This window comes from Rousettus aegyptiacus, unplaced genomic scaffold (genome assembly GCF_014176215.1).
Source record: "Rousettus aegyptiacus isolate mRouAeg1 unplaced genomic scaffold, mRouAeg1.p scaffold_m13_p_4, whole genome shotgun sequence".
Lineage (NCBI taxonomy): Eukaryota > Metazoa > Chordata > Mammalia > Chiroptera > Pteropodidae > Rousettus > Rousettus aegyptiacus.
The window spans coordinates 122,524,649-122,552,159 of record NW_023416307.1 but is presented as its reverse complement, the minus strand read 5'-3'; the positions used below and the strand labels follow the sequence as shown (position 1 = coordinate 122,552,159).

Genomic DNA, 27,511 nt, shown 5'->3' with positions numbered 1-27,511 from the left:
GGTTAACATTTTTAAGAAAAACTAGAGCTTGTTAAATACAGTTTTGTATTTTTGAAAAAATTTTATCATGAGCATTTTTAGATATCCATAAATATTCTTTGTAGATTTTTACTGATTGCATAATGTTACAATATATTTTGTAGTAATACCATAATTTGTGTTGACCGTTTTTATATATTGAGTTGGAGGTGGAGAAATGAAAATATTTAAATTTCCAATGTCATTTCCTTAATGTAAAACAATATATGAAATGTTAATCAAGAGATAATTCAGGAGTACCTGGTTGGTAGTGATGATAGTGCAAGCTACCATTCATTGTGTGCTTATTATGTGGCAGTGTATTTTAGACACATTATATAATTTTCTCATTAATTCTATTTTTGCCCTATTTTTTGTATTTTCTCTTTTTTCAAATTGATGAAATAGCAGAGGCATAGAGACGTTAAGTATGTCCATGGTTTCCCAGCTAGCTTGTTTCACAAATAAAGTGTTTCAGAACTGTAATAATAAATCTAGGCTATTTATATTTTAAGTAGCTAGGTTTTAGTAACTGTTGTATGCTAGGCACTGATTTAAAAACCGCTTTTACCTACCATACCAAAGTGTCTCCCTATTTTTATATATTAGACATTGGTCTAAGTACTTGGGAGATACAAAGAATACACAGGAACTAAGTATATTTTTTCTTTGTGTACTTTAAAATGTTAATTTCATTTGTATTTATAATAGAAACAATAAGCTATTGGCATTTAATTTATGAAGATTCAGCGTTAGCATTTCATACATAAGGTGGTCTTATTTCATATCCTTTTGTTAGATTTTTAAAAATGGCTGATGCATAAGATTGTTTCTCTTATATGTACTATTTACGTTTGAAGTTCTCCAGGGTATCTCTGAAAACTTTCTGATCCTGGACTCTGAATTTATAGTCTAGTTAGTGATATGGCAAACAACATAAAACAGTATATGTTTAAGGGGTATGGACAAATTGAGAAAAGAAAGATCATTCTTGGTTGAAGTGAATAAAAAGCTAAGAGGAGAAGGTGGGTGTTTTGATTTGGGTTTTGTAGGAGAAATAGGATTTAGATATGTGAGTATGTGGGATTAGGAGAAAGAAGGGTTATTTCAGAAAGGGAAATGGTATGAGCGAGGAAAACAAAATTTATTGGTGGGATAGTCAATTAGAGTGGTTAAAGAAGCATGCATGTCAGCTGCCTCAGATATAGGTAGGGTATAAATTTGTTTCATCTCATCTATTCAATATATTTGATCAAACTTAATGAGTGCCTGTTATATGCAGGATATTCTGGAAAATGCTGTGGTGGATGTGCATGTATAACACTTGATCCTAGCTCTTGTTTTTTAAAACTAGCAGGAAAGATAAGATGCACATAAAGAAAGTAACTTGTGAATTTAATAAAACACTTTAACATGAATTATCTCACTTGATCTTAATAATTCCATGAGATGGTAACAAAGGTTCTTACTGTCATTATTTCACAAACTAGGAAACAGATTTCATGGGCACACAACTTGTAAATAAGGGGTGAATTTTTTGATTTCTGTATACTAGTTCTCTTTCTGCAGTACTGTGTTGCCTCCACAATATCATACAAGGTAGAATGTCATAAGTGCCACATATATTTTATATTGCCACATAAGTGGCACTTACGTGGCAATATAAAAATGTGTATATTTAGGAAAGAGGTAATTAATTCTGTCCAGAGGAATCTTTGAAAGTGTTAAAGGAGGGACCTTGAGATGTTAATATGGGTAATAGAAAATAAGGATATCCTCTAAATTAAAGACTTGAGAATAAAACTAATTAGTGTTTTCTTAATAAACTTATACTTTTTCAAGGTATATTATGGATTTGAATGATAAGGCCTTTGACATTTTGGCTGATGTATTGAGAAGCCTAGAATTATCTGCAACGGCTTGTAAGACAGATGCCATGTATTAGCTTTATATCCCTCCCAACACCCAGCAAGACAACATTTTGCACACAGAGACCTTTTGCATAAATAGCAAATCATCTTCTCTGTCCACATATTAAGTGTAGTGTCCTTTGGAGTTTTAACCATACTCCATACCACTCTTTTCACTTCTTTGTGAGCTTAAATATTGTCATATTTTAGCTTCTGCCAAATTTTGGTCTCCAACCTGACCAATCCAATGACCTTCAGAATTGGTTATCTCTTTGTTGGTTGTTTTGCATAGACAGTTCAAACTCGTTTCCAAATTTAAAATCATCATCATCTCTCATAAAGCTTTTTGTTTTCTAGTATGTTTTCTGTCTCAGTTGTCTTCAAAGTTGAGTGAACACACAGAAATCATTTAGGACACTAGTTGCAAATAAGATTTCCATGCCCCATCCCAGAATTTGATTTAGGAGGTCTGGTATGGAGCCTAGAAATATGTGTTTTTAATAAAGGCCTTAGATGATTCTAGTGTAGTCAGCCCATGAGTTTGAGAATCATTGTATCTGACTTTCTGGAGCTATCAGTCACCCATGTTGGCAACCTTAAAGTTATCCTGACCTCTTCCACTTTTTAATCTTGTGTCCCCAAGATTGCTCTTTTTCTTCATTTGTAAATCAGTGCACTAGTTTGGGCCTTCATCCATCTCATTGCCATTTTAAATCCTTTCTCCATGCTGCATGCAGCTTGTAAGAATGCTCTGTAAGGCAAAACAAGTTGCGTCATTTCCACGGCTTAAAAATCCTTCACTGGCTCCACCATTACCTGAGGGGAAGAAATTTCCTGAAAATGACATGGAAAGCCTTCCATGATTTAGCCCATGTGGACTTCTTTGCCTCATGCTGCTCCCTGCCTCAGAGCAACTCACACTCCTTTCCCACATTTTTTCTTCCTCTAAAGTTTTTCATATTTTCATATTTTGGTTATACTTTCTTTGAATCAGTCATTCAACAACTATACATTGAGTATCTGATAATGCTAGGTACTGTGGATACCTGAACAAAATGAGATGTTATCCTTATTCTCATGGAGTTTCTAATCAGATGGGGACACATATTAAAGAAATTTTCCAACTGTGACAAGTGCTACTACAGCCATTATAGGGACATTTGACCTAGTTAAGGAAGTCGAGGTAGGCTTCCCTGAGGAAGTGATAGAGATCTGAAGGATAACCAGTTAAGTATTGGAGAGGGAACTGCAGGGTCAAAGGCCCTAAGATGGGAGGAAGTTTCCTGAGCATAGGATAGAATGGCAGGTGTGGTGTGTATGCGTGCGTGTGCACGGGCAAGTACACACTGTTTAAGTCTGGAGAGAGAGAGAGGAATCATATCAGCGATTTCCTGACAACGTTAAAGAATTTTTCTCCATCTATGAAGAATTGACTACCATCAAAGTGTTTTAAAAAGGGGGGGGGTCAGTATCAACTTTGCATTGGGAAAATATCACTATCTTTACATGGAGAATGGATTGGAGTAGGTTTAGATTGAATGAAGATAGATGAGTCAGAAGGCTATCATTGCAGTCCAGTCGAGATCACGTTTAAGTTTGGATGATGGAAGTAAAGAGAAGGGTTACCTGAGGACAGAGGTTGTATCTTATTCTTATTTGAATTCCCCATGCCTAATACTTCTGACCTTGGTTTGTTTAATGAATTAGTAGTAAATAGATGTAGGGAGCAAGAAAGGATATCTGATTAGTTTGAGAATGTACATGGGTAAATTTTTGAAATGGAATAGCATTTATTTACTATCTCCCCAATATTTATTAAATACGTACTATGTACTAGGCAGTGTTCTAGGTAGTTAGGATACATCAAAAAACAAAACAGGCAAAAATTTCTACTCTTATGGATTTTACCCTCTATTAAAGGAGATAGCACACAATAGATATAATAAATGAATCATGTTATATTGGGAGATGACAAATAATATAGAAAAAAAGAAAAAAATCAGAGTGAAATAACATCAGGAGTGCGTATGGAGAGGAGATAAGTTGCAGTGTAAGGATAATAAAAGTAATCCTCATTTAGGTGGCATTTGAGTGAAGACTGGAGGAGATGAAAGAGTCATGTAGCTGGCTATCTGGGGAATAAGTACTCAAGTCGGACAAAGTAACCCCAGGGTGGGAGCCTGCCTGATGTTAAAGGAATAGTGGGGAGGCCAGTATGAAAAATCTGAATGAGCAGGGGACAGTAGTGCCCCCTTCTCCGTCCATACCCCTGTGTTCAAGACCTCCAGTGGTTGCCTGAAACTGTGGATAGTACCAAACCTTATATTTACTATGTTTTTTCTTACACATACATACCTATAGTAAAATTTAATTTATAAATTGGGCACAGTAAGAGATTAATAATAATGACTAATAAAAAGAGAACAATTATAATTATATAATAAATGTTATGTGAATGTGGTCTCTCAGAATATCTTAATGTGCTGTATTCACCCTTGTGTAAGATGATAACAATGCCTATGTGATAAGATGAAGCAAGGTGAATGATGTAGCACTGTGACTTGGCCTTAGGCTATAACCTAATGATTTCATCACACTAAGAATGGTGCTCAATTTAAAATTTATGAAATGTTTATTTTTGAAAATTTCCATTTAATATTTTTGGACTTCTGTTGACTGAAACCACAGAAAGTGAAACTATAGATAAAGGGGGACTACTTTTAGTAAGAGATGAGGTGAGAGGTCACAGGTCACCAAATCAGGTATGACTTCATAAGGCCTTGTAAGGACTTTGGCTATATTCTCAATGAGATGGGGAACCATAGGAGGATTTTGAGTATGGGAGTGAGGTGTTTCTGACTTGTTTTTAAAAAGAATTGCTTTGGCTGCTGTGTGAATAGACTACAGGGGGTCAAGGATGGAAGCTGGGAGATTAATGAGGAGTCCATTGTAGAATCTAGACAAGAAGTGATGATGGCTGAAACCAGGGTCTTAGCAGCCTTAAATAGAGTAGTCAGAGGGATCAAAGCAAGAGATTAACAATGATCAGTTTGAAAGATTTTGAAGGTCCTAAATAGGCAAGTGGAGTTGATTAGCAGTATATTGCACCGAGACAGGGGTTCTCCATGAAGAAAAGAATAGTGAGCCTTGAGGTAGATTTTATGCAGCAACATAAATATCTTAGAAAAACTACTAAGTTATTACAGTGGAAGACTTCATGAAAGAATCTTAAGGAAATTTAAGGAGATGGCTGTTGAATACTTGTTTTTATGACAGTAAGATAGAGATAGGCCATGTTTTGAAGCAGTGGTAAGATTCATAGTGGTCCAGAAGTCAAGTATACATTTCATGGTGTAAGTTGAGATTATTTAAGTAAATACTTTGAAATTTCAGTGTAATATATTAAGGTACGACAGTATAAGGATAATGTTAGTGTTTAAAAACAAAGTGATGACATCAAGGGGAGAAATGGACAGAATTAGAGGAAAAAGGAGATCTGTGAATTCAGAGTGGGTTTAGTTCCCTCAAGTTTTTGCATTACTATAATTGTTTTATGGTGAATCAAACTTTTAAATAATCAGATTACTTGTAACATTATAAAGTCAATTTTTATACCTCACTCTCAAAGAGTGGAAAGTATTTGTTTCATTAAAATTCACCTGATTATAATGAAAACATTTTTTTAAAGGCTTCAATCCTGTTTTTGCCAGTTACTAGCTGAATGATTTTAGGCAAGTCACTTAACTACCTGATCTTTAGTGCTTTTGCCAACTTTGGTCTTTGAGTCTATGGTACGGAATGTAAAAAATTGTATAGATGAAAGTGTAAACTTGGTTAAGTGTACTAAAAGCTTTCATGGTACTATCTCAGTTTACATGCTTTTCTGTTATATCTTTTATAAAACACCAAAGGATCAGAAATGTTTTCCCCCAGTGTTTGCTCACAGTGTTTGGTAGTGTTTATTGAATGTTTGACCTAGCATTGTTTTAGGTCAGGGATTTACAGACCTTTTCTGCAAATAGTAATAGGTAAATATTTTTGACCATATAATCTCTCTTGCAACTACTCAGCTCCACCTCTAAGCATGAAAGCAGCTACCCACAATCTGTAAATGAATTGACATGCCTGGGTTTGGCTGTGGTGGATAGTATCTGGGCCGTGGCCCATACTTTGCTTACTTCCATCTTAGGTGAGAGCTACATATAAATCATGTTATAGCCTTATTTTCGAAGACCTTACAGTCTTGTTGGGGTGGCAAGATTTACATAAGTGGCAATTAAAGAAGCAGTGTGGTATAATCAAGACCAGAAGCCAGGAACCCGTGGTTTTAGATTATAAGAATGTCTTACTTCTGTTATTAAATATCAGCGTGACCTTAAACAAATTCAGTTCTCTAGGTTTCATTTCCTTCGTTTTCAAGATGAAGTCATTGTACTAAATTTTATTTACTGTTACTTCAAATTTGAAAATTCCTCAAATTAAACTTGCTCTAGTTCCCAGTCTTTTTCATAGCACACATAAAAATTAAAGTATCTTGCCAACTTTGGTCTTTGAGTCTGTAGTCTTCATAGTGAGGTTGTTGATTCCATCACCCAAGGCTCTGCTCGACCACCTAGAGTTAGAGTGCTGATGTGATCAATTTCTATTGCATACTTACAGCCCATTCTTTGCAGTTAAAACTTTTGATAGAGAACAGTATTTAATTGGATGTTACTGAAGTTAAGGGCAGTAGAAGTTCAGAAAAGGGAGAGCTAAGTATGGGGTCAAGTTATCAGTGGGTTTTATAGAGTATATACTCCTTGGAGGATTTCTTAGGGGTGTGAGGCACAGTCAGTATAGATCTTCTCCACAGTAAGACAACGTAATACATGCAAATTTCAAGTTTCAAAATAGCTGAGATTTGCATTAAAAAAGCAGAACAAATAAACAAAAGAAAACCCCAAAAGTGAGCCTCTGGAGAGCTAGGACCATGCATTAGTTATCTTTATTTATATCACACGCACAACCCTAGAGCCTAACCAGTACGAGGACTGGTAAGACATTTAGAGTAAGTAATGAGCGATAAGATTGAATATTGTATGATTATATGTAGCCGAATTTTAAAATTTTAATTTTGGGTTGATGTCTTTATCATTATGGATGCAAAACTAAATAATTTTGGTGATGTGTTTGGATGTAGGGAGCTCTCATTACAGATTAGGGGGTTTGCATGTAGAAAATATATTAAATTTTTATGGAACAATTATGTTCATGGTGGAATAAAATAGGAAGAAAACAGCCAAGGTATTAGGGAGTTGAGCTAAGAAGTTACTGTCATATAGTATAAATGTCCACCAACTTATTCAATCGTTTATGGGAAAAGTCATTTTGAATTTCAGTGTTAGAATTATTTGTAGGTTACCAGGCTAGCCCCAGGATTTCATTTCTCCAAAATCCAGATGAAATATATACTATTTCACAATTACAGTGGTAACTACATAGTGAAGTAATATCAATTAATGCTATTTAAATAGCCTTATTTTATAAAACTAACAGAGAATGAGATTTTTTTTTTTTTTTGCCATAAATTCTGAGAAAGAGTAAGCATAGAGGGAAAGGAGAAGGTAGGTGAGGAAAATTTTGGAAGCATAGAGGGAAAGGAGAAGGTAGGTGATGAAAATTTTGAAAGTTTGAGTTTAGTGATCCTGGTTCTCTATTATTAAGGTTACTGTTATCTCAGAGCTCACTACATCATTTTGCTGTTTATAGGTGAATTTAGAAAGAGCTGTATTCCTTTATTAGATCATTTCCCATTTAGAAAAAAAGTACAGCTTGCCGACAGCATTAATTTAATTATACACAAACATGCTCTTTGAGGCTGAAGCAAATCTTATTGTGGTTAAGCAAACCTCACTCTGTTTTTCAACGTGAAAATAAAATATAAAGACTGTTCTTGGAGTTACTTCTAAACAGACTTGTTTCTAATCCTAATGTAACAAATGTATACATAAATTGGATTCATCAAATGAATCTTCAGCTAACTGTTTGAGAACGATGTTAACAGCATGTGTAGGAATGCTCCGTTTTCTAGGATTTGACATTTTCAGTGATCGAGAATTACTACATTTCATAAAGAAATACTACTACTAAAAACAGAATGATATAAATAGAATGATGTTATTTGTTTCCAAAGACTATCAATATAATAGAGCGATGTGAAAATAAAAGGGAGATATTTCATGGCAGACTTTGAGGGTAAGATTAGTACTGTAATCTGTGAGTTATCTTGGGGTAAATACTGCAGCTGCAAGCGCCACTGGCAAGTATTCACCTGAAAAGGCACTCAGAGCACAATGTCTGCTGCTTTCTGAAGTTCATCTTTGAGGTACCTCTCAAAAACCTATTCTTTCTATTTTTAATCAGTAACAAATTTATAGTCTTGGAGTTTGTGTATTACCTAAGGTTAATAAATGAGGGACTCTGCCCTCCATGGCAAATCATAGCAAGGTGGTATCTTGCTCTGTTCAAATGAAAAGGAGAGTTCTGAGAGTGAATTAGTTGAATTGTGAGCAAAACCAGAAAGCTCAGGTGTACTGTTGTTCTCCAAAGGGGGAAGAAATAAGGTAGTGGGAAGGGTAATTTCTGTTGCTGACCACCAGGTGGTGCTTCTAGGCCAGGATCAGTAGACAGAAGTGAAGGTATGACTGTCCTGCTGACAAGGATGTTGATAAACAGGGGGTTATAACTTGATAAGTAACTGGTACAGGAGATCATTAGGATATGGGCTGGATTGAGTACAGTGCCTGTGAGATAGTAGTAGTAGGTGTTCTTTGTAAATACTGAACCAAATTGATGATTATGGAAATGGAATAGACAATGGAAACCCAAAGATTTGATTGGGAGAGCTAGTAAGATAATGTTCATTTTCCAACAAAACAATTAAAAAATTGTATTTGATGAAATCAATAGAGATCTCTATGTTCTGTATATTTAGATAGCTGACACTATCAAAGGGAACATTTTATTCCCTGTTCTCACTTAAAATTACTTCATAGAGCAAAACGTGGTTGCCAAAGCATGTAATTTTTAGGTTTATTGACCCCAGCTCAGAAGTCCAGAATGTGTGTTTCCTTTAATACAGTATATTTATGTTGTGGCTCAAAAGATACTGTGATTATCTTCAGTGATAGTATGTTGACATTTAATGTGGTTGTCCTAAGAGTGAAATTGAAGGTGTAGATAGGGTGTTCTTAACCTTGGTAAATTTGTTATGCAGTTTATCATCATAGGGATGCTTCTTAAAAAAAAAAAAAAATTTTTTTTTTTTTTTAAATCTGAGTTACATTCCTTCTGTTCCAAGCAACAGGTTTTATGATGAAGGCTCAACGTAGTACAAATACAAAGTTAAGTTCACTCTTTTAAGTTCAATGTAACCTTTTCCTTTATATTATAAAATAGATTTAGACCTCTAAAGGAATATAGTAAGTGACCTAACTTCTACTCTACTTTTATTCACAAGAGATTTGGGTACTTTATCAGTAGCCTTGAATCTTAGGATTCAGGGAAGATAATTTTGGTATGGAAAGTCTACTACTCTTTTGTTTATCCAGAACACTGTTACAAGGTCTTGCCTTGTAACTGTTAGCTTCTAGACTCATAGGTAGATATACAGAGAGATGTAAGAACAGTCCAGAATCATATATAAGGTAATCACTAGAACAGATTGATTTTTCTTCAGAGATCATAGTACAGCATTTTATCTCAAGAAAGGTAACTTTGGCCAAATTAACACAATGTTAGGCTTAGTATTTGTTAAAAATTGACTTATTTTGATGTTACGTCATCATGACCTATGATCTTGTCAGTCAATGGGAGCAGACTACATTTCACTTCTGAACTTACATACTTCAGAGTCACTGTATATATATGTGTGTGTGTGTGTATATCACTATGTATACACATATACATATATTATGCATTAATTATGTCTCATTTTATAGATAGATTTTGAAAATATATTCTTAATAGAATCATTTAACATATATAAAAGATGTTTGATGTTTAAAACTTTATGACAAATCTCTTTACGAAAAGAATTAACAAGGATTTGCTGGTTTATAGGTTATAAAAATATTCATATTTCTAGCCAAAGGTCAAGTCAAATATTTATTAAGAACTGACAAATATATTTTATCATAGTAACATCTTACTGGGATGAGCCCTGACCCAGATTTCAAAATTGTAGTAATGAGGAAACTAAGAATTAAGAAACATTACATTGCAAAATGAATCTCTTACAACACAAGTGATTTTCAGCCAGTAGATCACTGGCTGTTGCCAGGTGATTAGCAAAGACTCATTGGGGTAATCCTAACCAAGCTCCTCATTTTCTAGGCGCAAGATATAAAAACCTGCCTGAAGTTATACAACTAATTATGAATGCTATTACAGATCCCTGAATTACCTCTGATTTTGTGTTCAGCATTCTTACCTCTTTACCCTGTTAACCATGTCATAGAATCAAAGAACACTAGTTCTGTCGAGTAGGGGACAAGAAAAGGGAAAAAGAAAGGTTTTCCTCTTCAGATATTGGTAATGAGATCATGTTGTTTGGATGAGGTTAGAACTCTAACAGCAGTGACAAAGGCTGGTTTCATCACTATCTCATTTGGTTTTTCTTTTTTTGCAGGGAGGGGGGAGTTTCTTATGTTATTTTAAATAACTTGTCATCTTTTTCAGGTGAGTAGCAGTGGAAATAAAATTCTGTAATGATTCTCTAGAGTTATTTTAATACTGTTCATTACAATATGAGCAGTAACATTTTGGATTCTCAGATATCTAAACAAAATAATAAGAAAAAAGTAATTAATTATTTACAGTATCTAAGAAAAAGCCTTTTTGATTTAGTGAGCTAGCCAGTTAAATAAACAGTCTCCATGGAACTATTTCTCTGTTGTGAGGTTGATAGGTAAGGTGGGAAAAGAGAGGTCAAATTAAGTCTCACATTAACCACAACATAATGTTGCAGAATTATAGTTAAGAATTTTAATGACCCATTTAATAATTGAGAATTTTTTCAAGTAGTTGAAAAATCTTTGTAGGAATGTTTCGTGGAAGTGAATTTGTTTTAATATTATATGGGATCATACTCAGCTCATTGAGCATATTGTGTATGCAAGACCTTCTCTCTCTCTCTCTCTTTCTCTCTCTCTCTCTCTCTCTCTCTCACACACACACACACACACACACACACACACACACACTTACTTTAAGTTGCTTGTGAGCTTTTGGAGGTAGGTCCTATCTCCATTTTTACAAGCGAGGTAATAAGAGCTTAGGGAAAATTTTAAATTTGCCTAAGACCAGAGACCTAATATGGCTGAGTCTAAGTTATTTGCTTATTCTACTACAGCACAGATGACTCAATATTGTAAATTTTTATCATGTACTTAGTGTGAAAAGTGTAATATAAAGGCAGAGAGTATAGAAGATCTTAGAAGGATCTAGACTGCCAAAAAGTTACTAACCTGCAAATTAGTTGAAAAATACAGCTAAGTAAACTAATTTTCCTAAAACATTTAAAAAAATTAAACAGATATCTTAATTAAAGCAAGATTTGAAGCCTGATAACTAACTCTTATAGTAGAGAAGAAAAAAATAGAAATTTAGATAAGAGAAATAAAAATTTTTCATTGCTTTCCATATCTGTTGTCAAAAGACCACGAGAGAAGTCACCACAATTTTCCTAACCTCCAAACAATGCATTAAAGTAGGAAAAGAGAGGTACTCTCACTAGCAGGTAATCTAGTAGTTAGTAGCAATGATAATTTTTAGTTCTGTTTTTGGTTATTTTTCCTCTGCCAAGTTCTTTTAGTCATCTGGAGGGGTAAAACAAGAGTATTGGAATTTCACTTTTCTTTTTGAGCCTTTTATTAACACAGTATCTTAGGCTGGGAGGGACTTCAAATGTCATTTTATTCAGCTCTGTAACATTCTCCCCAAATGGTTATCTTGCCTAAGAAGCCCATTCTACTTGTAGATGCCTCTTATTAAACTGAAATCTGGTTCTCTACATTTCTCCAATTAAGGCCAGTCAGAATATGTAATGCCTCTGCAGGCTTGAATCGCTTTCACATTGTGTGCCTTTGAATAGTTCTTTCCCTGGGTTAATATTTCTTAGTCTATGGGATATTCTTTTTTTATTTTTTTAATTCAACAAATATTGATCAAGCATTCTAAGTGTTAGAATGCAGTAGTGAATCCTCAATACAGACACTATAATGTGAGGAATTACTATCTCAAAAACAATAAGTGAGGAAACAGAAGATCGAAGTTGAAATCATTTGTCAAATTCACTTAGTAAGAATTTTACTGGATGTCAGGACCAAGTTATTCTAGCTCCAGAACTCATGCTTTTGACCACTATGCTTTGCTGGTGTGAATCTTCTTGCCAAAAATAATCTTGTAGCCATCAATAAGGCCTGGAGTAGATAACTCAAAGAGAAAGCTGACTTAAAGAATGGCTTAAATATCTTATAGCTAGGAGATTCTGGGGTTCCTTGAGATGCTTGAGTGAATTTGGAGCCTGAGCTCCCCTGGGAAACTTTAAATCAAGTAGATTCTTGATAGTCACAGACTTAAAATTATGGTTTTAACAATTCTGTAAGGATCCCAGAAGTCCATGGAAAATATGGAACACTTCACAAATTTGAATATCATCTTTATTCAAGGGCCATGATACTCTTCTCCCTGTTGTTCTAATTTTAGTATATATGCTGCTGAAACAATCACTAGGGTGTTCTTTCACATCATAATTTTGAATACTCAGTCGTACTGGTTCATATTTTTATTTTTTGCAAAACATTGCTTTAATATCTGTTTGGTGATCTCTGAAACTCAAAGAAATTTTGTCTTTAAAAAAAATAATTTCCAGCTCAGAATAATAGAAATTTTAGCCTACTGAGGTAAAAGAATACAGTATCTCTCAGGAAATCAGATGTGGTGATGTGGGATGGTCTGGGTCTACAGGGGCCAAAGAGGAAGAAATTCTTGTTAGCAATTTCTTTCTTTTTAGGATAGTAAGATAGCAAATGTTGCTGTCCATCATATTTGTGATTTCCTGATCTTCTTAGACTTCACATTGATTTTTTTTTTAAAGTAGTATTCTGAAGTGCTGGTACTTCAGTTGCAGTTGTTAGTTTTGATCCTACAATACAGAGTTGTAATCTGGAAAGCATTATATATGACATTCGAATATTGTTTTCCTGGTTTGGGGTAAATTGTTTTAGTTTGAGAGAAGTTTCCAGATTTGATTTCTGAGCTAGAGTCTTAATTAGATGTTGACCATTTTATTTGAACTTAAGCCTCCTTTTTAGCTAGTATCAGTACTAGGGAATTAATTCATTTACTAGTTTACTTGGGAAAGATGTTAGGAAGCTTTCATACCATGATTTCTAGAGACCTTCTGCTGATAACTTCTGGTACTACTGAGAGAGTAATCTTTGATGAAAGTGCTAATTCTTCTGCATTATACTAATGATTCTTACTGTTTGCAGTGTATTTTAAATACAGATTTCTTGGTTAATCCTAATATACTTCCAAAGTCTTATTTTCAAATACCAACCAGGTTTTGGAACTAAGTCTTAACAAACGTTGGCCTAAATTTTGAAATTTGCAGGAATTCTTATGGTTAGTAAATAGCTGTAGGATTTTTGCTTTGGTCAATAGCTTGTTTTGGTTTTAAATAACAGAAAGTTGAAAATGTGCCTTGAAAACCTAATGTAATTTAAATGTGTTTTCCTTTTTAAAGACCCTAGATATGGCAGCTCTCCAAAGACTCATTATTCATTTCCTTGCCTTGTTTTTAGAATATTACTTGTGATAACATGAACATTTTCTTCAAAAACAGAGTATTTCCTATATCTGGTCAATAAAGCATTTTGATAGTATGCTCTAAGCAGTAGAATCCTTGAAAAGCTAATTTCAAGGATAACAATGTCATGTAAATGTTAATTGAAATGGACTTGATATCTTCTTGGAATCACTTCCAATGTTAATATTTTGAGGAATCAGCCAAGCCTTTAAATGTAGATAAATTCAGTCAAAATAGTCTTAAGTTTTAGATTCAGGTTGGAGGGATGATGAAAGATGTCCCTCTGGGTGTGTGTGTGTGTTCGTGCAAAATTGTTGGATGCATGTCGAGTGTGTAATAGAGAGCCAGATAATGCATTTTACTGCTACTAGCTCTGCACTTTATTGCCAAGAAAATTATTATTTTGTTATTTTTTTAATTTTTATTTTTATTAAGTTTATTGGTTAATACAATTATATAATTTTCAGGTGTACATTGTAATTTGACATCTGTATATTCTATTGCGTGATTACTACCCAAAGTCCACTTTCCTTCAGCTACCATATATTTGATCCCCTTTACTCACGTCACCTGCCCCCTCCCCCCTATATTTGGCTCCCTTAACCTCGTCTATCTCTCCCCTCCTCCGCCACCCCCACCCTCTGGTAACCACTATATTTTGTTATTTCGAAAGACTATTTGGGTGCCATTAAGTTCTGATGATAAATAATTAATACCTGGTTGATGGTATACTTATTATGAGCATTTAATATCTATTGCTGATTCATAATTATATAGGTAGGTCCCCTATGGCCTATTTCTTTTTAAAATAAAGGGCCTTAACTATCGAGTGTAGTGAACTCCAAATTATTTTCTCACCTATACCTTTTAGCCTGTCTCCAATATTTTTATATTTAATTGTAAATCATACACATATACTTATTCCTATATATCATATATGTTATATAACAAAAAATAAAAGGATAAAGTACAAAATAGAGATGGAAGTTATAATGTTTTCTTTCCACAACCCATTGGATTATCTTGCTTGTATCTTATATTTAGACCAAGATTAAAAATTAGTATAATTCCCCTCTAAAGAACTTTTGGGAAATATGAAAATCATTTATACTTGCCTTAGGAATGCGACACTAGAACAACGTAGGAACATATTTTACAATAGAACTGTCCAGTTTTGAGATAGTCTGCCTTGGGGTGATCAGGCTAAGCCTGGAGAACTACATATCATGCATGTGGTAGGAAATGTCCATAACTCCAGTTGAAAGTTGGATTAAACAACCTCTGATATTCCTTCTAAGATTCTGTGACTTTTAATAGGAATTCACAGGTTGAACACTTAGATTTAAAACACTGCACGAAAGTTGGGTTGGGATGAGGATTTGGGCCAGGAATACGCTGGGAAATTGTTCAACTTCTTTATCCAAATCTTCTGCTCAGAACTTCTCTGCTGTCTTCTTTAGAAATGTGATGGTTTTGGATTCTCAAGCCATCTCCACATAGGAAAAAGTTGTAAGGCCTTTTTTTAAGCCCGAAGCCTGATTATATGGGAGAATAAATATAAATGTTGTAAGGAATTCCAGCAATGACCTTTAACACTTAACTCTGCTTCATTATACCAAAAGAAGAGAAAAAGAAACATTAAAGGAGGTGTAGAATCATATACAATATTTTAAAGTGTATAGTATCGCAGATGACTTAGTAAACATATTTTCAATTTGTTAATTCCCTCTAACATATAAAATTACTATTTTAGAAAGAATATGAGAATCACCAAAACTTGAGATTTGTTTTTTAAGGTTAATCCTACATTTATTGAGATTTCTACCACAGCAGCACTTTCCTTTTAAAAATAAAATATGCAAGATAAATGGCCATAAAAGTGAAAGGAATTCCTAATTCTGATCTGTTTACTTCTGAGTATTTCTTTACAAGAAGCCTAATAATGGAGTAGTGTGCATCAGAGGAACTGAAGATTGGTGTAACCGCTTCCATGTGGTTGTTCTGTGGAAAATGTTTTCTAGAACTTAAGTGAAATGGAAGCTTACTAGAACACATACAATCTTAGGGAGCATACTCTTGATTTATTAACAAAAATCTCATATGTATGTATGTACATGCACATTTAAATAACTACCTTATCATAATGTAGGACTAGAATATCTTAAACACTGTTTTCTGGCTTAAGTTCACCAGAGGCTTTACAACATTAAACTTGTTTTTGAAGGTTATAGGTTGTTCAGGGCACAACTATACATTCTTCTATGCAAAAGAACAACAGTGTGTAGGTTTTCTCTTCTTTGGAACTGTTGTCTGCTACAAGGATGCAGAGCAGCTAAAGAAAACAATTACCCAATTTGTTATTATAAATGTGATTGTTTTCATCCATTTTTCAGATTTCTTAGGTGTCATGCATTGTCTTTATGTAATTTATGATTAGAATCAAGTTTAAGCAGTTAAATACTTGTGAGATTAATATATTCTTCCTAGGAATGTTTGCCCAGAGGGCCTTAGGGTATGGATTGAATTTGTTTATGTTTCTTTGCAGAAGATGGAATGCCGGCTATTTTCTGTTGTCAGACATTTAGTTTTGTGAGGATGGGAATAAAAGTATTATGATATAAATGTAGCTCAGGAGAATTTAGGCTGCAGTATAAATTACCGGACTTGGATCTACATACTTGTTTGTGATTTGTATCCCTTGTTTTTGTTCGTAGTTCTATGTCATCTTTTGTGGATTGACACAGAAATCAAGACTAGCTTGACTGTTACATCTTGTTTTCATCCTTGTGAGGATTTGTAGCTCTAGTGTTTTACTAAATAAAGTCAATTTGAATAAGTAAATTTTCTGATTTAGATGAGTCACACTTTGTCACATCTAGACTAACTTTACTGAGTAATTTTATTTTTACTCTTTTACTGGGATTTATATAAAAACGAGGTTAAAAAAGAACAAGCTGCCATTGAAACTGGCAAAAAATTTTTTGCAAAAGGCATTGATGTTTGTATAAGGAAAGAATATTCCTGTGTCTCTCTCCTTAAATACATAGAACACTTCACTTTTAGTTACCAAATGTGTGGGTTCCACCCTCCTCCACACGAGTCAGTTTTCTGGGATACCAGTTGGGTGTCCTACAGTTTAATACAGTTCTTATATTATCTGAAGATAGTGTCAGATTCCACAGATTAAGAGTTTAGTCCCATAAGAGTGCCTCTCCTCCTCCTCCAGCCTCCTATCGCAAGTCCAGGATTTCACGTATGCTTCTGACAAACTGGCTATAGATCGGAGGTTCCCCAAACCCATTCCTTAGGTTTGATTAATTTGCTAGAGTGGCTCACAGAACTCAAGAAAATATTTTACTTGCTAGATTACAGGTTTATTACAAAAGGATATAGCTCAAGGACAGCCATATGGAAGAGATGCACAGAGTAAGCTTCCATGCTCTCTCCCAGGACCTCCGTGTGTTCATCAACCTGGAAATTCTCCAAACCCCATAGTTTAGGGATTTTTGTAGAAGCTTCATTACATAGGAATGATTGATTGACTCATTGGCCTATGGTGATTTGAGCACAGTCTTCAGTACCTCTGTCCTTTCCCAGGAGTTGGGGAAGGACTGAAAGTTCCAATCCTCTGATCACTTGGTTGGTTCCCCTGGCAACCAGCGCTTATTCTTAGGTTACCTAGGGGCTTTCTAAAAGTCATTTTATTATTAAAAATTCTGGTGTAATTGTAAGGGTCTTGTTTTGAATAATGAGACACCCATTTCACTTTTATGCTCCAAATCTATTTCAGGAACTAAGGATGAAAGACTAAATATTATAACAAAAGATTTTCCAATTCCTCTTAACCCTGAGGAAATTCCAAGAGTCTTAGGAACTGTGATAAAGACACTGGGACAGAAGACCAAAATATATACGTGTTATAAATTACAATATCACATGTTCGGTGTGGAGAATATCAAAAGCCATTCTTTTTTTTGTGTAATTTGAGTGTTTAAATATATTTTTTAATAGATAACTGCCTATCTCCTTAAAGATTTGTATCCTTGTGATTTTTTTTTTCTTCCTGTTTGTATCTCTTATTCACTGTCTGTGGCTTCTAAGACAATTCTGTATTGTCTTAGTACCATTTTTGAAATCACAGCTGGAAGCTTTGAAAAGCATTCTGACAAAAGAAGATTGAATTGTGACTTTAGGCCAACAATAAGCTACAGGAACAAAGAAATGAAGACATGAGTATTCAGATACGTGTCCGTGTCCTTAGTACTTCAGAGAATTGTTGAAATCAAGGATTTAAAAGCCATCTCTTTGCAACATAATTAGAAGTGTAAAACATCCTACTTTCTTCTGAATGTACTATTTTAAAATTTTTGTGAAATTTTCGTAGGCTCATTTATTATCTCCTACCTTTCAGGTTTTTAGTACTCTCATAAACAAGTATTTTTTCAGCATCTCTAACCCAAGGAAATTTTTAAAAAGTTCTTTATGTTTTTTACATAGTATAAAAAATTTTTTAAATGCCATTACAGGGTTCTAGTAACTTGAACTTTCTATCAATTTTCCATTTCCTTCAAGCAACCATATTTAAACTTTTAACTATTCTGGAATTTATCTAAGTATTTTCTAAATAACATGCATATACTATTTTTTTGTTTGTTTTGTTTTAGATATCTATTGATTTCTTACAATAAAGATGGTAACTTAGATCTTATTATCTCTCCTGCCCACATCTTACTAAAATTTCAGTTAAATTTCAATATACTGTTTACAGTATGCCAGTGTAAATTCTTTACAGCTTACACCTTATAGTTTATTATGATTACATTTCCTTTTTTATACATTTTTTTTTGTCTCGAGTTAATTGCTTCAGTTTTTACTGTTCTTTATATCTATAATTTGGTTATCTTCAAATTCTGAAAGAACTATAAATCTTCTCTCAATATTTTCAAAAACATGTACTCTACTCAGTTTCATCTTTTTCTTAGTGATATACCTCCTGGAGCCCTCACTTATCTGGTCTGAATTGATTGCTCTATAAGACTGTTGTACACCATTTTTCCTGGAACTCTTTCATCTGTTAATAAAAAACAGATTTCATGTAATCTTCTTTAATTGGTTTGTTTCTTTTTCATAAAGCACATTCTCTAGGAGCCTTATGAAAAAGGATGCATGGAAGATAATTTTTCAGAAATGATGCCCATTTCAAAATTTATTTATTTTACTCTAATACTTTATTTTAATATTTCATTGACTGGAATTTTAGGTTGGAAATAGTTTTCCCATAGAATTTTGTAAAGCATTTTGTCTTTATCTTCTAGTGCTAATATCGCTCTTTGTTGAAAAGTCTGGCACCATAGTGGAGATTTTCGATCTTTTGTGTAGCACCTCTTTTTCTCTTTCTAATTTTAACGAGTGTTCTGGTTTTCTGTGTTATCCTGAAGTTTTACAATTGTATGCCTTGGTATGAGTCTTGTTGGGATTTTGGGCTGGGTACTTGTAGGTAGGTTCTTTCAATCTGGAAAACTCTGAAGACTAGATCTGGAAACATTAGTTTTAGAAAAGTATTACATATTTTCCATCAAAAACCAAAAATTTGTTTACCCTATACCTTCCACTAACCTGTCAAGTCCTTATCTAATTGGAGAACAGCTGACTTTGTTTTAAATTTTTTATTATGTAGTATTTTATTCGTATAAAAATAAACTTATGTAAGTTATGACATAATAACAAACAACCTTTGAACCTACCACACAACTTAAAAATGGGAATATTACCATCTCCATGGAACTCTATATGTGATTCTCCCACTGTATAAAATTTTGTATTTCATTCACTTACTTTTAAAAAATAATTACATGTGTATGTGACACTAAACTATTATTTAGTTTTACTTGTTTGGGAGCTTTATAAAATGGAATTATAGCTTATGTAATCATCTATGATTTGTCTTTTTGATGCAGTGTGTTTAAGATCCATTTTATTCTATGTAGCTGTAGTTCATTTGTATTATTTAATTTTCTCCCCCCCCACTAATATTTCTTTTTAAAATTTTCTTTTGATTTTTCAATTTCAGTTGACATGCAGTTCTCCCACTTCTATTTCTGTACTCTTGGCAGTCATAGTCAGATCTCCTGACATAACATTTAGTTTAGTTTTTAAATTATTATTATTTTCTGTCTATTCTCATTTTGGGGAAATTTTCTTAAAACTTATTTTCCAATCATTCTAGTACATATTTTATTTGTATCATTTTTAATTTCTAAGTGCTTTTTCCTCTTCTGCGAATACTTATTTTATAGATTTTTGTTTTCTTTTGTCTCTCAGGCCATTTCCTTTTGCTTTCTATATTGTTTCTGTCTCTTTGGAGTTTCTTTTTTTCTGGGTGTTTGTTTTAGTCTGTCTTTTTTTTTGTTAGAGGCCTTTCTCAAATGTCTGGTCATTCGTGGCTGTCTTTTCATATTTGAGATGTTAAAATGCTGTGGGAAGCTCTGCTTTGTGAGGACTTGTAGCTCAATTGTTTTTTACTAGAGAGTAATTGGGCAGAGACCCTATTTATCGAGCCCCCTCCAGTTGTCAATATCTGTAGGTCTTTTCTTCAGTCAGTTTTTTCCCAGAGGAATTATTCAAACTCTTGCCTTGGAGGTGGGTGAATGATGTTGATGGTTATAAGCCTGGCCCCATGAGTTCTGCAAGAGTAGGAGGAAGAGAACTGAAATTCTCATTAATCAGTTTAAACCTTCTGTCTTCAGAGTGGACCTCACTCCAGCATTCATCTGTGTCTGGAGTCTCTCACTCTAGAAACCTTCTGGTCCCTTGTTTCAGTCTCACCAGAAAGTAAACCTCTGGACTGATTGCCTAACTGTGTGTTAGGGTATGACCTGCTGATCTAACTGCTCATTATAAATGCTTTTAGCCAGTCCTTCTATTTTCAGGCCCAACAGTATGCCTCATTTTTTAGAGTAGTCCCTGATACTTCCAAGACCTGACCTTTTCTACAGTTTTGGCTTACTTCCTGTTAATTCTCCACACCACCCATTACCCTGCCAAGTACTTATCTTACGGGAGAAAAACTGAAAGCTAAGTTATTTATTACTGGGCCATCCACTTTTCACCTTCCAAAGCTTTATTTACATCTATCTACTGCTATCTCCTCTCTAGTTTTCTCTGCCTTTATGAGTATATACCTTTTATTATTCAATTTTAGTAGAAAGCCAAGATAAATAAATTCAATCCTTCACGTTTAATCCAATAATTCTCTTCTAAGGATTCTTTTATTACAATAGAAATATGGGGGGCTTTGATATAGACTTGCCCTCTACAGGGTTCTATGTTCCCAAAGTAGAAGTCACAGAAGTTTTTATTTCTGATTGTAATTCAGGTTAGCCTTTTTTTTTTTTTTTTCCAGCACATACAGAGCCTGCTGAAATATAGGGAGTCACTGTTGTGAAGTAGAAAAGACAAAGACTAGAATCCATTTGTTCCTTCCTATAGCCACTAATAAAATAGCATTTCTATAGCAAAATCAGTTTTGTAGTTTTCTTCTGTCTTACATTCTCTTAACTGAATAGCTAAACAAGAACTGCATTCTCTTTTCATTGGCCTAGATTGTCATGGACAGAATAATCTTTTTAAAATTTGATTTTAGATATTAAAGCTTAGTCTTCCATATCTCCATTTGGATGAAGGAAACCTGTATTAAGTTTAACTAAACTGTTTTTTATTAGGTTTTAGTACTTAAACATAACATTGAACCATATCAAATCACCAATATTTGAACAGTTTTAAGAGTACAAAAATGGTAGTTTTATGTGATTTAACAATAGTTAAAGGACCTTAACGTGTTGGTAACAGACCTTTCTGCCCAATAAAAGAATTCGTTCTATAGCATTCTTGGAAACATTCCAATAAGAGGAAGGGAAAAGATAAAAATGATGTTGTGCTAAGTAAGCAGAGTTGAGGTCTCTATTCGGTATAACCATTAGGTCCTAGAGCTGCTTCAGGGTTCCTGTGATGTTCTAGAAGCTACACAGTGCCGAAGCTGGAGGCTATACATTCCATAGGGTGCCAGTTCAGTACACAAAGCCTATGAATTTAGATACATACCCACTTTGAGCACCTGGCTGCCAGCATGCAGCAAATACCAACTTAGCTGGAGTAGTATCACTTAATTTTCTTTACTCTGTATACTATTTTTATGTGTATTTCCTTAGGTTATTTAATAGTCGAGCTTAAAAAAGATAATATGACTGTCCCTGAGGTTTAAAAACATTGTAGAGATAAAATATACAATACCAAAAAGGATGGGTGGAGGGTTATGGAGTTAAGTTTTTATTAAGGTCTTGGTTTGTTTGGAATGTGGTTAAGATGGAATGTAATAAGTTAACAATGTATAGTATAATTTGCAAGGTAACCACCAAAAGAATAACAAAAAATGTATCACAAACTAAGATAAGTGGAATATTAAAAATAGAAAAGAAACAAGAAGAATAAAGGAATAAAGAAAACATGGGACAAAAGAAACACATCTTTCAAACACAAGATGGAAGTAAAAGATAGGAAAAAATAATACCATGAAAACACTAATGGAAAGAAAGATGATAAAGCTATATTAATATCGCACACATTACATGTTAAGGCAAGAAGTATTACTATAGATAAAAAATGACATTTCATAATGCTAAAATGTTTCTCTGATTAGGAACACATGACAATTCTAAACAATATTCTTGTTGCTTGGTTCGCTAACCATTCTTATGTGTGATCTTTGGGTCTTTTATTTGACCAGTATTATCATTTGATGTAATTTTTCACTGCTAGAGATGTTTCTGTAATCTATGAGGGAAGAGTAATTCCTTTGTCTCTGTGATTGTGGTAATGTTCATGTTTAACTTACTCTGGGCATTGTAAACAATTGCATGGGGTACCTACCACTTGAAAGAACAAAACCTGAGACTTAAAATTATTTAATTTAGTGTTGTGGTTATTTTTTAATGTAATTCTTGTCCTTTTTAAAATGCCAACTATGAGAAATAGAATTTAGATGAGGACTAAAGAGATATATTTTAAAGGATTTTTTTAACATTGTGTGATTATGAGTAATGAGGTATTATAAAGAATAAATCAGAAAGGAGCCACTGTTTGTTCATGTATAAGGATTCTTGGCAATAAACCATTTTTTTGGTACTGGGTTTTAAAAGTTGTGCAATGATATGTCATTGTCAGAACTCTTTATTTCTATCTGGAGAGAATGCTCTGTCATTGAGAGAATATTCCATTTTTCTGGAAGAAGACATCTTTTGGCTGGTTGATCTCTATGCCTAAGTACAAAAGGGAAAAGTGATTTAAGGAAATAAAAGTGCCAAATCAAGGGGCATACTTAGAAATAGAAATGATTAGTTTAACTTTTTTCAAATCATGGTAAAATACCCATAACATTAAATTTACCATTTAACCATATTTCAGTGTATAAATTTATTAGTGTTGAGTATATTCACAGTGTTGTGAATATCTCTAGACTTTTTCATCTTACAGATCTGAAACTCTGTACCCATTAAAAATCTTTCCCTCTCTTCTCTCCCCCAGCCACTGGTAACCACCATTCTTTTTTTCTGTTTCCATGAATTCGACTACACTAGCTCCCTCATGTAAGTGGAATCATGCAGTATTTGTCTTCTTCTGACTGCCTTATCGCACTTAGCACAATGTCCTCAGGGTTCATCCATTTTGTACCAAGAATTTCCTTCCCTTTTAAGACTGAATAATACTCTTTTGTATGTATATAACACATGTTGTTTATCCATTCATCTGTCATTGGATTTTTGGTTTGCTTTCACCCCTCAGTTATTGTGAACCTGTTTTCAGTTCTTTTGGAAATAAATCCAGAAATGGGATTGCTGGATCATATGGTACTTATATTTTTAATTTTTTGAAGAACCACTACATCGTTTTCCACCACAGTTGCACTGTTTTACAGTCCCATTCAACAGTATGCAAGGGTTCCACTTTCTCCATATCCTTGCCAATACGTATTTTCTGTTTTTTTCAGTAGTACCCATCCTAGTGGGTATGCGATGATATCCCATTGTGGTTTTGATTTGCATCTCTTTGATGTTAGTGATGTTGATCATCTTTTCATGTGCTTGTTGGCCATTTGTATATATATCATCTTTGGAGAAATGTCTAATCAAGTCCTTTGCCCATTTTAAAAACCAGGTCAATTTTTGTTGTTGAATTATAGTAGTTCTTTTTATATTTTGGACATTAACCCCTTTTTAGATGTATGACTTGCGAATATTTTCTTCCATCTATGGGTTGCCTTTTTGCTCTGTGGATTGTGTTCTTTACCATACTGTTTTGATTACTGTAGGTATGTCATAATATGTTTCGAAATCAGAAAGCACGAGGCCTCCGATTTTGTTCTTTTTCAAAATTGTTTTGGCTGTTTGAAGTCCATTGAGATTATATATGAATTTTAAGATGAATTTTTCTATTTCTGTGAAAAATGCTGTTGGGATTTTGATAGGGAGTTTGTTGAATCTGTAGATTATTTGAGTAGTATGGCATCTTAACAATATTAAGTCTTCCATGAACACATCATATCTTTCCTTTTACTTGTGTGTTCTTTAATTTCTTTCAGCAATGTTTGGTAGTTTTCAGCATACAAGTTATTTCTCCTTGGTTAGGTTTATTCCTAAATATTTTATTATTTTTGATGCTCTTTTAATGGAATTGTTTTCTTAATTTCCTTTTCAGGTTGTTCACTGTTTTTAATCCATCCAGGTGTTTCGATGAATTAAATCAATTTATATTTTTTAAAAAGAGATTTCTTTTTTAGAACAATTTCAGGTTTATAGCAAATTTGAGAGGAAGGTACAGAGAGTCCCCATATACCACCTGCCCCAACATATGTATAGTCTCACCCATTATTATTATCTTCCACCAGAGTGATACATTTGTCAAAATTGATGAACCTATGTTGACACATTATAATCATCCAAAGCCTTTTATTTACGTTAGTGTCGTGCATTCTTTGGGTTTGGACAAATGTATAATGACATGTATCCGCCATTATAGCATCATTCAGAGTATTTTCACTGCCCTAAAAATCCTTGATGCTCTGTTATTCATACCCTTCCTTCTTCCCACCGCCCCTGGCAACCACTGATCAAAATGTTTACTGTCTTCATAGTGTTACCTTTTCCAGAATGTCGTATAGATAGAATCCTAGAATATTCAACCTTTTCAGATTGGCTTCTTTTACTTAGTAATATGCATTTAAGGTTCCTACATGTGTCTTCATGGCTTGATAACGCTAAATAATAATTTATTTTTTAGATCAACCCATTGTTAGAGATTCTGTAATCTTATATATTGAACTAAAGAAATAAGGTAATAGAATAGTCACATATCAATCCTATCAGACAAGAGCATGTTTTCTTTTAAGGTTTTTAGGGCATTCCACAAATATTTATTAACTGTCTACTCTGTGTAAGGTACTGTGCAATTAGGATACAGAAAATATAAGATGTACTCCTTCAAGGTGCTCATTTTTAATTTGATGAAAGACAACCTTGATGCATAAACAACTAAAAAACACTGCAGGACCTATGTAGCAAATATAGAAGTACAAGAACTATCACTGTGAGTTAAGCAGAAACAAATAACAGTGAACTGACATGAACAGGGCTGGCTTCTAAAGTAAATGAGTTTGGGCTGGACCTTGAGTGGGTAATAGGATTATATCTTATATCCTGGAGAAAAAAAAAAATCACACATCTAAAAGTAGGCATGTATAGGTTGTATTGTTTGTACTAGTAGAAATGTAGAAATAATGATCAACGAGAAAATGACTAACTGTTCTATCTATACTGAAAATTACTGTGCAGCAGTTGAATAGTGGAGACCCATATCTACTGACAAAATTTTCTAAGTAAATTGTTGAATTTTTAAAAAACGGTTGTCTTTGTTTGGACTGCTGTAATAAAATGCCACAAATTGGTAGTTTATAATACGCAGAATTTATTTTTCACAGTTCCGGAAGCTGAAGTTCGAGATCAAGGTGCCACTAGAGTTAGCTGAGTGAGGACCCTCTTTGGGGCTGTAGACTTATTATATCCTCACTCGTTAGAAAGAGCTAGGGAGCTCTGTGGGTTCTCTTTTTACCAAGAGCGCTAATCCCATCACAATGGGATTTAGAATTTCAACATATGAAATTTGGAGGGACACAAACATTCAAACCATAACAAAGAAAGTTTCAAATAATATGTGTATTAGTTGGGTTAAGAACAAACCAAGCTAGCTTACTGATACTACTGCATACTTTTACAAGTAAATTGTATATAAATCCATAGTAAAAGAAGGATATACTGATAACAGTGGTTACAATAATAAACATTCATAAATTGCTTATGTAGTTAAAAATAAAGAAAAATCTCAGGTGAAAATTTATTAAAACTAGTAGTGGAAATTTATTAAAACTAGTAGTGGTTTCTTCCATATGGTGATATTATTAACAATTTTTCTTATTCTTTATATTTTACTGTATTTTCTGAGTTTTTATAGGAATCATTTTATTGGAAAATGTTAAATTATATGAGTCATTTATAAATGGAAGATAAGTAATTGACAAATATTTCAAATGGAATAGAAGGACAATTAGAATTTAATTAGGTGGAAAGATCAGGGAATTTGTGGGAGATGGTTGAGAGAGAAGGAAATCCAGAATGTCTTAGAAATTTTTTAAAGTTTTATAGGGCCATCAAGAACTGTCTTATGTTTTTAAGCCATTCATTCAAAAACTATTTAAGGGCCTAGTAGGTCCCAGAATATCATTATGAGCATATTAGGTCCCCGCCCCTAAGTAACTTATGTTTTGATGAAGGGGATGCAGACAAGGAAAATAAAATACAGTATAGTGAGGAGGAATCAATTGGTAAGGTGGAGAAAGGAGTTATCCAGTGTTGAAAAGAGAAGGCTTTCCTAAAGAAATAGAAGTCTAAGCTGAGATCTGAAGTTAAGTGAAAGTAGTGTGAGATGTCTAGAGAGGGAAAGCAGGGACCAGCACATAAAACATCTCGTAAACTATTTTAAGGACTTGATTTTATAGCGTTTAAATATTTCGTATATATCATGTTAGTTGTTAGGCACTTAGTAGGCACATAATAAACTCCCATCTCCTCTTTGCTTCTCTCCCTCATACGTATTCACTGCAGGTGATGGATAGCGTGTGTTTTTTAGGGGGATTTTAATGCAAACCCTAAAACATTGCTGATATAAAAGGAGGCAACCCTAATTTAGCATATTTTAAAAAGCTATGCCCAGTTTACCGAAATATTATTTGACATAGTTGGCTACTCTTTAAATCGGCCATCAAAATGAAAATGAGTTATGAAATTGAATAGATGAAGTATTCAGATTTTTTGATCAACAACTTTTAACTTCTAAGTAAATTGTACTATTTTCAGGGGTATTTATATTGACAGTAACTTGGAGTTTTGTCAACAGCTACACAAATTACTTCGTCTTAGGTAAATAAAATGTGGTGTCTGTTGTGGTATTCCCAAAAGAAATTCATTTTTGCAAGACAGAAATCTCCCTCATTTAAGGGGCTTGAATTGCCACAGGGAATCCTAAAACTGGGAGCAGTATTTACTAAACTTTTTGAAAATAGATTTCCTCCCTCTTTGCTTTGAAAGAATTGTAACTTCCATAAAGAGAGAACCTATCACGTTATTAC

The 27,511-nt window shown here is 33.7% G+C and overlaps 1 protein-coding gene, 1 long non-coding RNA gene and 1 other non-coding gene across 6 annotated transcripts in view; 2 read left to right on the top strand and 1 right to left on the bottom strand.

Annotated features, from left to right (window-relative positions):
- The window catches only part of TMCC1 (transmembrane and coiled-coil domain family 1), a 178,285-nt gene that overhangs the window by 52,020 nt on the left and 98,754 nt on the right, over positions 1-27,511 (top strand). The gene's annotated exons all lie outside the window — the stretch shown is intronic.
- On the top strand, positions 62-26,830 carry LOC107498673. Its single transcript, XR_001594118.2, has 3 exons — positions 62-7,595; positions 25,562-25,565; positions 26,817-26,830. It is a non-coding gene; the product is annotated as an uncharacterized LOC107498673 (long non-coding RNA).
- Positions 12,592-12,694, bottom strand: LOC118602325. Its single transcript, XR_004950671.1, has one exon. It is a non-coding gene; the product is annotated as a U6 spliceosomal RNA (small nuclear RNA).